This window comes from Kogia breviceps, chromosome 6, assembly GCF_026419965.1.
Source record: "Kogia breviceps isolate mKogBre1 chromosome 6, mKogBre1 haplotype 1, whole genome shotgun sequence".
Taxonomy (NCBI): Eukaryota; Metazoa; Chordata; class Mammalia; order Artiodactyla; family Physeteridae; genus Kogia; species Kogia breviceps.
Genome location: NC_081315.1, coordinates 74540479 through 74548723, shown reverse-complemented (window position 1 = coordinate 74548723; position 8245 = coordinate 74540479).

Sequence of the window (8245 nt, the reverse complement as noted above, 5' to 3'; positions counted from 1 at the left end):
ATTCCGACAAAACCTCTCCGATATCTTTATCTCTTACTGAACCCCACTGTCACCATCCTCATTGCATCTTTTTCACTGCCTCAAATTTATTCTCCCACAGACATATTTCAGAGACAGCCTATGGTGATGGATCTGAAACACAAATCCAATCCTGTGGTTGCTTCCTTAGCGCCTTTTTATAGCTCCCATCATGCACAGAATATCAGGCCCTTTGATGGCTTGGCCTCTGTCCTCTTGAGCCTCACTTTCTTCTATTTTAGTGTTCACTGTACAAACGCAGCCTGCAGCGCTTTGTACTCACAGTTCCCTGTGTGCTGTTGCTGCTGGCACAACCATCCTTCCTGCCTTGTCAATGCTATTGATATTTCGAATCCTGTTTTTCCATTACCTCCTTTGTGAAGCCTTTCCTGAAACACACCCTGAGAATTAATTACTCCTTCTTCTTACTACCTCTTTACTTTGTACATACTTCTGTCAAGGCAGTGTTGTTCTGCCACTGTATTGTGATCTTTGTGCTTACTTCTGGCTTTGTTACAGAGCTCCTTTCAGACGGAGACCTTGGCTTATAAATCGTTATACTCCCAAATAAGATAATCAATATTAATAATTAATATTCATTTTGCTCCTGGGACATGGTAAGCTGGTTCTGGGCTCAGGGCCTTTGCAATGGCTGTTCCTGCTCCTATAACACTGTTACTCCAAATGGTCACATGATTTCTTGTCTGTCGTTGCACCAGGTGTCACCACATTGGAGGCCTTACCTGATCACCCAATTAAAATAGCTCCCGGGGCTTCCCTGGTGGCGCAGTGGTTGAGAGTCCACCTGCCGATGGAGGGGACGCAGGTTTGTGCCCTGGTCCGGGAGGATCCCACAGGCCGCGGAGCGGCTGGGCCCGTGACCCATGGCCGCTGAGCCTGTGCGTCCGGAGCCTGTGCTCCACAACGGGAGAGGCCACAACAGTGAGAGGCCCGCGTACAGCGGCAAAAAAAAAAAGGCTCCCCAGTCACTCTCCATGTAACTCCATTTATTATTTTCATAGAATTTATGCTCTGAAACAATTATTTGTCTAATCTCTCTCTCTCTCTCTTTCTCTTTCTCCCCACTCACTAAAATGAAAGGTCCATAACAGTAGGAGCCTGTCTGGCATAAAAATGATTGGCACATAGTATGAAATCAATAAATGTTTCTTAAATGAATGAGTACATTTTTTATAAAAGAAGAAACAAAAATAGGAAAATTAGAAGACATAGCTTTATGCTGAAGCAAAATCTCCTCTTTGCTTTCTGGCTAGATTGTAAGGGTACAGAATCCAATTTTATCATATTCTTTATACTTACTAAGCCAGGCCTAACACTTGGCACTTGGTAGATATTGATGAGTATATTTTGTTGCCCACATATTTCTCAGCAATCAAGTTAACTGAAAAATTGGATTTCTTTTGAAGAACGGGTATGGTACTCTTTCTGTGGGGAAAAAATAAGATTCTAAACATTTCAAGGTAAACTGGAATTTTCTCTTCTGGCATTTAGAGGTTATTGAGTCCATTGGTAATTTGGGCAATGCGGCAATCAAAGAATTCAAACATAAATTGGGTAAGATCCAAAGACTTACTGGAAGGAAGTTGGTTCACCTTTGACTTTTTTTTTAAGTGAAGTATAGTTGATTTACAATATTGTATCAGTTTCAGGTGTACAGTAAAGTGATTCACATATTCATATAGATGATATATGTATTTTCAGATTATATTCCATTATAGCATTGACTGAAAAACATGCACAACCTCAAAGTTGAGAATTATATTTTATTCAGCAGACTTCCTGAGGACATCAAGTCCAGGAGGCAGCCTCTCAGGTAACTCTGAGGGACTGCTCCAAAGGGGTAAGGGAGGAGCCAGCATATATAGGAGTTTTTGCAACAAAAACCAGGTAGTCGTAACACCAAAAGTTACTGTTAATTAAAGAACACCAGACATCTCAGGTTAATGAATTTAGTGCTTTTCTATGTATGGGAAGATGCAAGCGTCATTGAAATCATTACTTTGATGTGCACCTTAGCTATCTAGGGCCAGTATCCTATTCTTTCCCATCCTGTGTCCTGTCAGGGTTCACTGTTGGGGGTGGCTGGCATTGGGCAGCCCTTTTGTCACCATCCTGAGTTCCTTCAGGCTCATGGTGGTGGGCAGTGGTAGTGGCTGATGGCTTGATGGCCGCAGCATCCTTTGTTTGTTGATATGGCAGGCAACATTTTTTATCCACAATAGGTTATTACAAGATACTGAATATAGTGCCCTGTGCTATACAATAAATCCTTGTTTATCTATTTTATGTATAGTAGTTTGTATCTGTTAATCCCATACTCCTAATTTATCCCTCACACTTCCCTTTTGCCTTTGGTAACCATAAGCTTGTTTTCTCTGTCTGTGGGTTTGTTTCTGTTTTGTATATAGATTTATTTGTAGTATTTTTTAGATTCCACATATAAGCGATACCATATAATATTTGTCTTTCTCTCTCTGACTTACTTCACTAAGTCTAATATTCTCTAGGCCCATCCATGTTGCGGCAAATGACACTATTTTATTTTTTATGTCTGAGTAATATTCCATTGTATGTATATATACTACATTTTCTTAAGCCAGTCATCTGTTAATGGGCACTTGGGTTGTTTCCACATTTTGGTTATTGTTGCTATGAACATTGGGGTGCATGTAGCTTTTTGAATTAGAGTTTTCATCTTTTCTGGATATGTACCCAATGGCAGGATTGCTGTATCATATGGTAGATCTATTTTTAGTTTTTTAGGGAATCTCCACACTGTTCTCCATAGTGGCTGCACCAATTTAAATTCCCACCAATAGTGTAGGAGGGTTCCCTTTTCTCCACACCCTCTCCAGCATTTGCTATTTGTAGACTTTTTGATGATACCCATTCTGACTAGTGTGATACCTCATTGTGGTTTTGATTTGCATTTCTCTAATAATTAGCAATGTTGAGCATCTTTTTATATGCCTGTTGACCATCTGTGTGTCTTCTTTGGAGAGATGTCTATTTAGGCCTTCTGCCCATTTTTTGATTGGTTTATTTGTTTTTTTGATATTGAGTTGTATGAGCTGTTTGTATATTTTGGATGTTAATCCCTTGTCAGTCGCATTATTTGCAAAAATTTTCTCCCAGTCCGTAGTTTGTCTTTTCATTTTGTTGATGATTTCCTTTACTGTGCAAAAGCTTATAAGTTTGATTAGGTCACATTTGTTTATTTTTGCCTTTATTTCTTTTGCTTTAGGAGACTAATCTAAGAAAAGATTGCTATAATTTATGTCTGAGAATGTTTTGCCTATTTTCTCTTCTAGGACTTACATGGTTTCATGTCTTATATTTAGGTCTTTAAACTATTTTGAGTTTATTTTGTTTGTTTGTTTATTTATTCACTTTATTTTTTTATTTTGGCTGAGTCAGGTCTTTGTTGCTATGCAAGGGCTTTCTCTAGTTGCAGCAAGCGGGGGCTACTCTTCATTGCAGTGCATGGGCTTCTCATTGAGGTGGCTTCTCTTTTTGTAGAGCATGGGCTCTAGGCACACGGGCTCTACAGCATAGGCTCAGTAGTTGTGGCACATGGGCTTAGTTGCTCTGCGGCATATGGTATCTTCCCGGACCAGGGCTTGAACCCATGTCCCCTGCATTGGCAGGCGGATTCTTTTTTTTTTTTTTTTTCCTGTACGCGGGCCTCTCACTGTTGTGGCCTCTCCCGTTGCAGAGCACAGGCTCCAGACGCACAGGCTCAGCAGCCGTGGCTCACGGGCCCAGCCGCTCTGCGGCATGTGGGATCTTCCCTGACCGAGGCACGAACCCATGTCCCCTGCATCGGCAGGCGGACTCCCAACCACTGCGCCACCAGGGAAGCCCTGGCAGGCGGATTCTTAACCATTGTGCCATGAGGGAAACCCTAAAGTTTATTTTTGTGTATGGTATCAGGGAGTGTTCTAATTTGATTGATTTTCATGTAGTTGTCCAGCCTTCCCAACACCACTTGTTGAAGACTGTCTCTCCTCTATTGTATAGTCTTTCCTCCTTTGTTGTAGATTAATTGGCCATAGGTGTGTGGGTTTATTTCTGGGTTCTCTATCATTTTCCATTGATCTATAAGTCTGTTTTTGTGCCAATACCATGCTGTCTTGATTACTCTAACTTTGTAGTATAGTCTGAAGTCTGGACGGGTTATGCCTCCAGCTTTGTTCTTTTTCCTCAGGATTGTTTTGGCAATTCTGAATCTTTTGTGGTTCCATATGAATTTTAAGATTATTTGTTCTAGTTCTTTGAAAAATGTCATGGATATTTTGATAGGGATTGCATGAAGTCTGTAGATTAGTTTGGGTAATATGGCCATTTTGTCAATATTAATTCTTCCAATACAAGTGCATGGGATATCTTTCAATTTTTTTGAATCATCTTTAAGTTCCTTTATCAGTGTTTTATATCTTTCAGTGTATAGGTCTTTCACCTCCTTGGTTAAGTTTATTCCTAGGTATTTTATTATTTTTTAAATACAATTTAAATGGGATTTTAAAAAACTTTCTGTTATTTCATTGTTAGTGTAAAGAAATGCAACAGATTTATATATATTAATCTTGTATCCTGCTACCTTGTTGAATTTATTTATTAGTTCTAGTAGTTTTTCTGTGGAGCCTTAGGGTTCTTCATATAGAGTATCATGTTATCTGCAAATAATGCCAGTTTTACCTCTTCTCTTCCAATTTGGATACCTTTTATTTATTTTTCTTGTCTGACTGCTGTGGCTAGGATTTCCAATACTATGTTGAATAGAAGTGGTTAGAATGGGCATCCTTATCTTTTCCTGAATTTAGCAGGAAGGCTTTTAGCTTTTCACCAGTGAGTATTATGTTGGCTGTGGGATTGTTGTAAATGGCTTTTCTTATGTTCAGATATGTCCCTTTATACCCAGTTTGGTGAGAGTTTGTATCATGAGTGGATGTTAAATGCTGTCAAATGCCTTTTCTGTATGTATTGAGATGATCCTGTGGTTTTTGTCTTTCCTTTTTTTAATGTGGTATATCATATTGATTGATTTATGTACGTTGAATCATCCTTGTGATCCTGGGATGAATCGGAACTGGATCTTGGTGTATGGTCCTTTTTATGTATTGTTGGATTCAGTTTGCTAATATTTTGTTGAGGAGTTTTACATCTATTCATCAGAGATATTGGCTATAATTTCCTTTTTTTTGTAGTGTCTTTGTCTGGTTTTTGTATCTGGGTGATGGTGGCTTCATAGAATGAATTTGGGAGTGTTCCCTCCTTTTCAATTTTTTGGAATAGTTTGAGAAGGATAGGTATAAGTTGTTCTTTGTATGTTTGGTAGAATTACCCAATGAAGCCATCCAGTCCTGGACTTTTGTTTGCAGGGGGTTTTTTTGTTTGTTTGTTTCTCTTTCTTTTTGTTTTTGTTTTATTACAGATTCTATTTCACTTCTAGTGATCGGTCTGTTCAAATTATTTGTTTCCTATTTACTCAGTTTTGGCAGGCTGTATGTTTTTAGAAACATATCCATTTCTTCTAAGTTCTCCAATTTGCTGACATGTAACTGTTCACAGTATTTTCTTTTTTCTTATTTATTTATTTATTTTGGTATTTCTGTGTTATCAGTTGTTATTTCTCCTCTTTCCTCTCTTATTTTGTTTATTTGGGTCCTCTCTCTTTCCTTCCTGGTGAGCCTGGCTAGAGGTGTGTTGATTTTATTTATCTTTTCAAGGAACCAGCTCTTGGTTTTATTGAGCTTTCCTATTATTATTATTTTTATTTTTGATCTTCCATTTATTTCGTTCCCCTCTGATCTTTATTATTCCCTTCCTTCTGCCGACTTTCAGCTTTGTTCTTCTTTTTCTAATTCTTTTAGGGTGGTGGGTTAGGTTTTTTTATTTGAGATTTTTCTTGTTTGCAAGGAAGGCCTATATTGCTATGAACTTTCCTCTTAGAACTGCTTTTGCTGCATCCCATAGATTTTGTAAGGTTGTGTTTTCATTTTTGTTTGTCTCAAGGTGTGCTCTAATTTTTTTCTTTGATTTCATCACTGAGCTCTTGGTTTTTTAGTAGCAAGTTGTTTAGTCTCCATGTGCTTGTTATCTTCCCATTTTTCTTTCTATGGTTGATTTCTAGTTTCATACTGTTATGGTCAGAAAAGATTCTTGAAATAATTTCTATCCTCTTAAATTTTTTTTTAACATCTTAATTGGAGTATACTTGCTTTACAACGTTGTGTTAGTTTATCCTGTATAACAAAGTGAATCAGCTATACGTATACATATATTCCCATATCCCCTCCCTATTGCATCTCCCTCCCACCCTCCCTATCCCACCCCTCTAGGTGGACACAAAGCACCTAGCTGATCTCCCTTTGCTATGCAGCTGCTTCCCACTAGCTATTTATTTTACATTTGGTAGTGTATATGTGTCCATGTCACTCTCTCACTTCGTCCCAGCTTACCCTTCCCACTCCCCATGTCCTCAAGTCCATTCTCTATGTCTGTGTATTATATTCCTGTCCTGCCTGTAAGTTCTTCAGAACCATTTTTTAAAATTCCATATGTATGTGTTAGCATACGGTATTTGTTTTTCTCTTTCTGACTTACTTCACTCTGTGTGACAGACTCTAGGTCCATCCACCTCACTACAAATAACTCATTTTTGTTTCCTTTTATGGCTGAGTAATATTCCATTGTATATATGTGTCATATCTTCTTTATCCATTCATCTGTCAATAGACACCTAGGTTGCTTCCATGTCCTGGCTATGGGAAATAGTGCTGCAATGAACATTGGGGTGCATGTGTCTTTTTGAATTACGGTTTTCTCTGGGTATATGCCCAATAGTGGGATTGCTGGGTCATATGGTAGTTCTATTTGTAGTTTTTTAAGGAACCTCCATACTGTTCTGCATAATGGCTGTATCAATTTACATTCCCACCAACAGTGCAGGAGGGTTCCCTCCTTTTCTCCACACCTTCTCCAGCATTTATTGTTTGTAGATTTTTTGATGATGGCCATTCTGACTAGTGTGAGGTAGCACCTGAGAAGAACGTGTATTCTGTTGTGTTTGGATGGAATATCCTATAAATATCAATTAAGTCCATCTTGTTTAATGTATCATTTAATGCTTGTGTTTCCTTATTTATTTTTATTTTGGTTGATCTGTCCATTGGTGAAAGTGGGGTGTTATAGTCCCCTACTCTTACTGTGTTACTGTCGATTTCCCCTTTTATGGCTGTTAGCGTTTGCCTTATGTATTGAGGTGCTCCTATCGATGTGGGGTGCATAAATATTTTCAATTGTTATATCTTCTTCTTGGATTGATCCCTTGATCATTATGTAGTGTCCTTCTTTGTCTCTTGTAATAGTCTTTATTTTAAAGTCTATTTTTTCTGATATGAGAATTGCTAGTCCCACTTTCTTTTGATTTCCTTTTGCATGGAATACCTTTTTCTATTCCCTCACTTTTAATCTGTATGTGTCCCTAGGTCTGAAGTGGGTCTCTTGTAGACAGCATATATATGGGTCTTGCTTTTGTATCCGTTCAGCCAGTCTACGTCTTTTGGTTGGAGCATTTAATCCATTTACATTTAAGGTAGTTATCGATGTGTATGTTCCTCTTACTATTTTCTTAATTGTTTTGGGTTTGTTATTGTAAGTCTTTTACTTCTCTTGTGTTTCCTGCCTAGAGAAGTTCCTTTAGCATTTGTTGTAGAGCTGGTTTGGTGGTGCTGAATTCTCTTAGCTTTTGCTTGTCTGTAAAGGTTTTAATTTCTCCATTGAATCTGAATGAGATCCTTGCTGGGTAGAGTAATCTTGGTTGTAGGTTTTTCCCTTTCATCACTTTAAATATGTCCTGCCACTCCCTTCTGGCTTGTAGAGTTTCTGCTGAAAAACCAGCTGTTAACTTTATGGGGATTCCCTTGTATGTTAATTGTTGCTTTTCCCTTGCTTCTTTTAATATTTTTTCTTTGTATTTAATTTTTGATAGTTTGATTAATCTGTGTCTTGGCGTGTTTCTCCTTGGATGTATCCTGTATGGGACTCTTTGTGCTTCTGGGACTTGATTGACTACTTCCTTTCCCATATTAGGGAAGTTTTCAACTATAATCTCTTCAAATATTTTCTCAGTCCCTTTCTTTTTCTCTTCTTCTTCTGGAACCCCTATAATTCGAATGTTGGCACATTTAATGTTGTCCCAGAG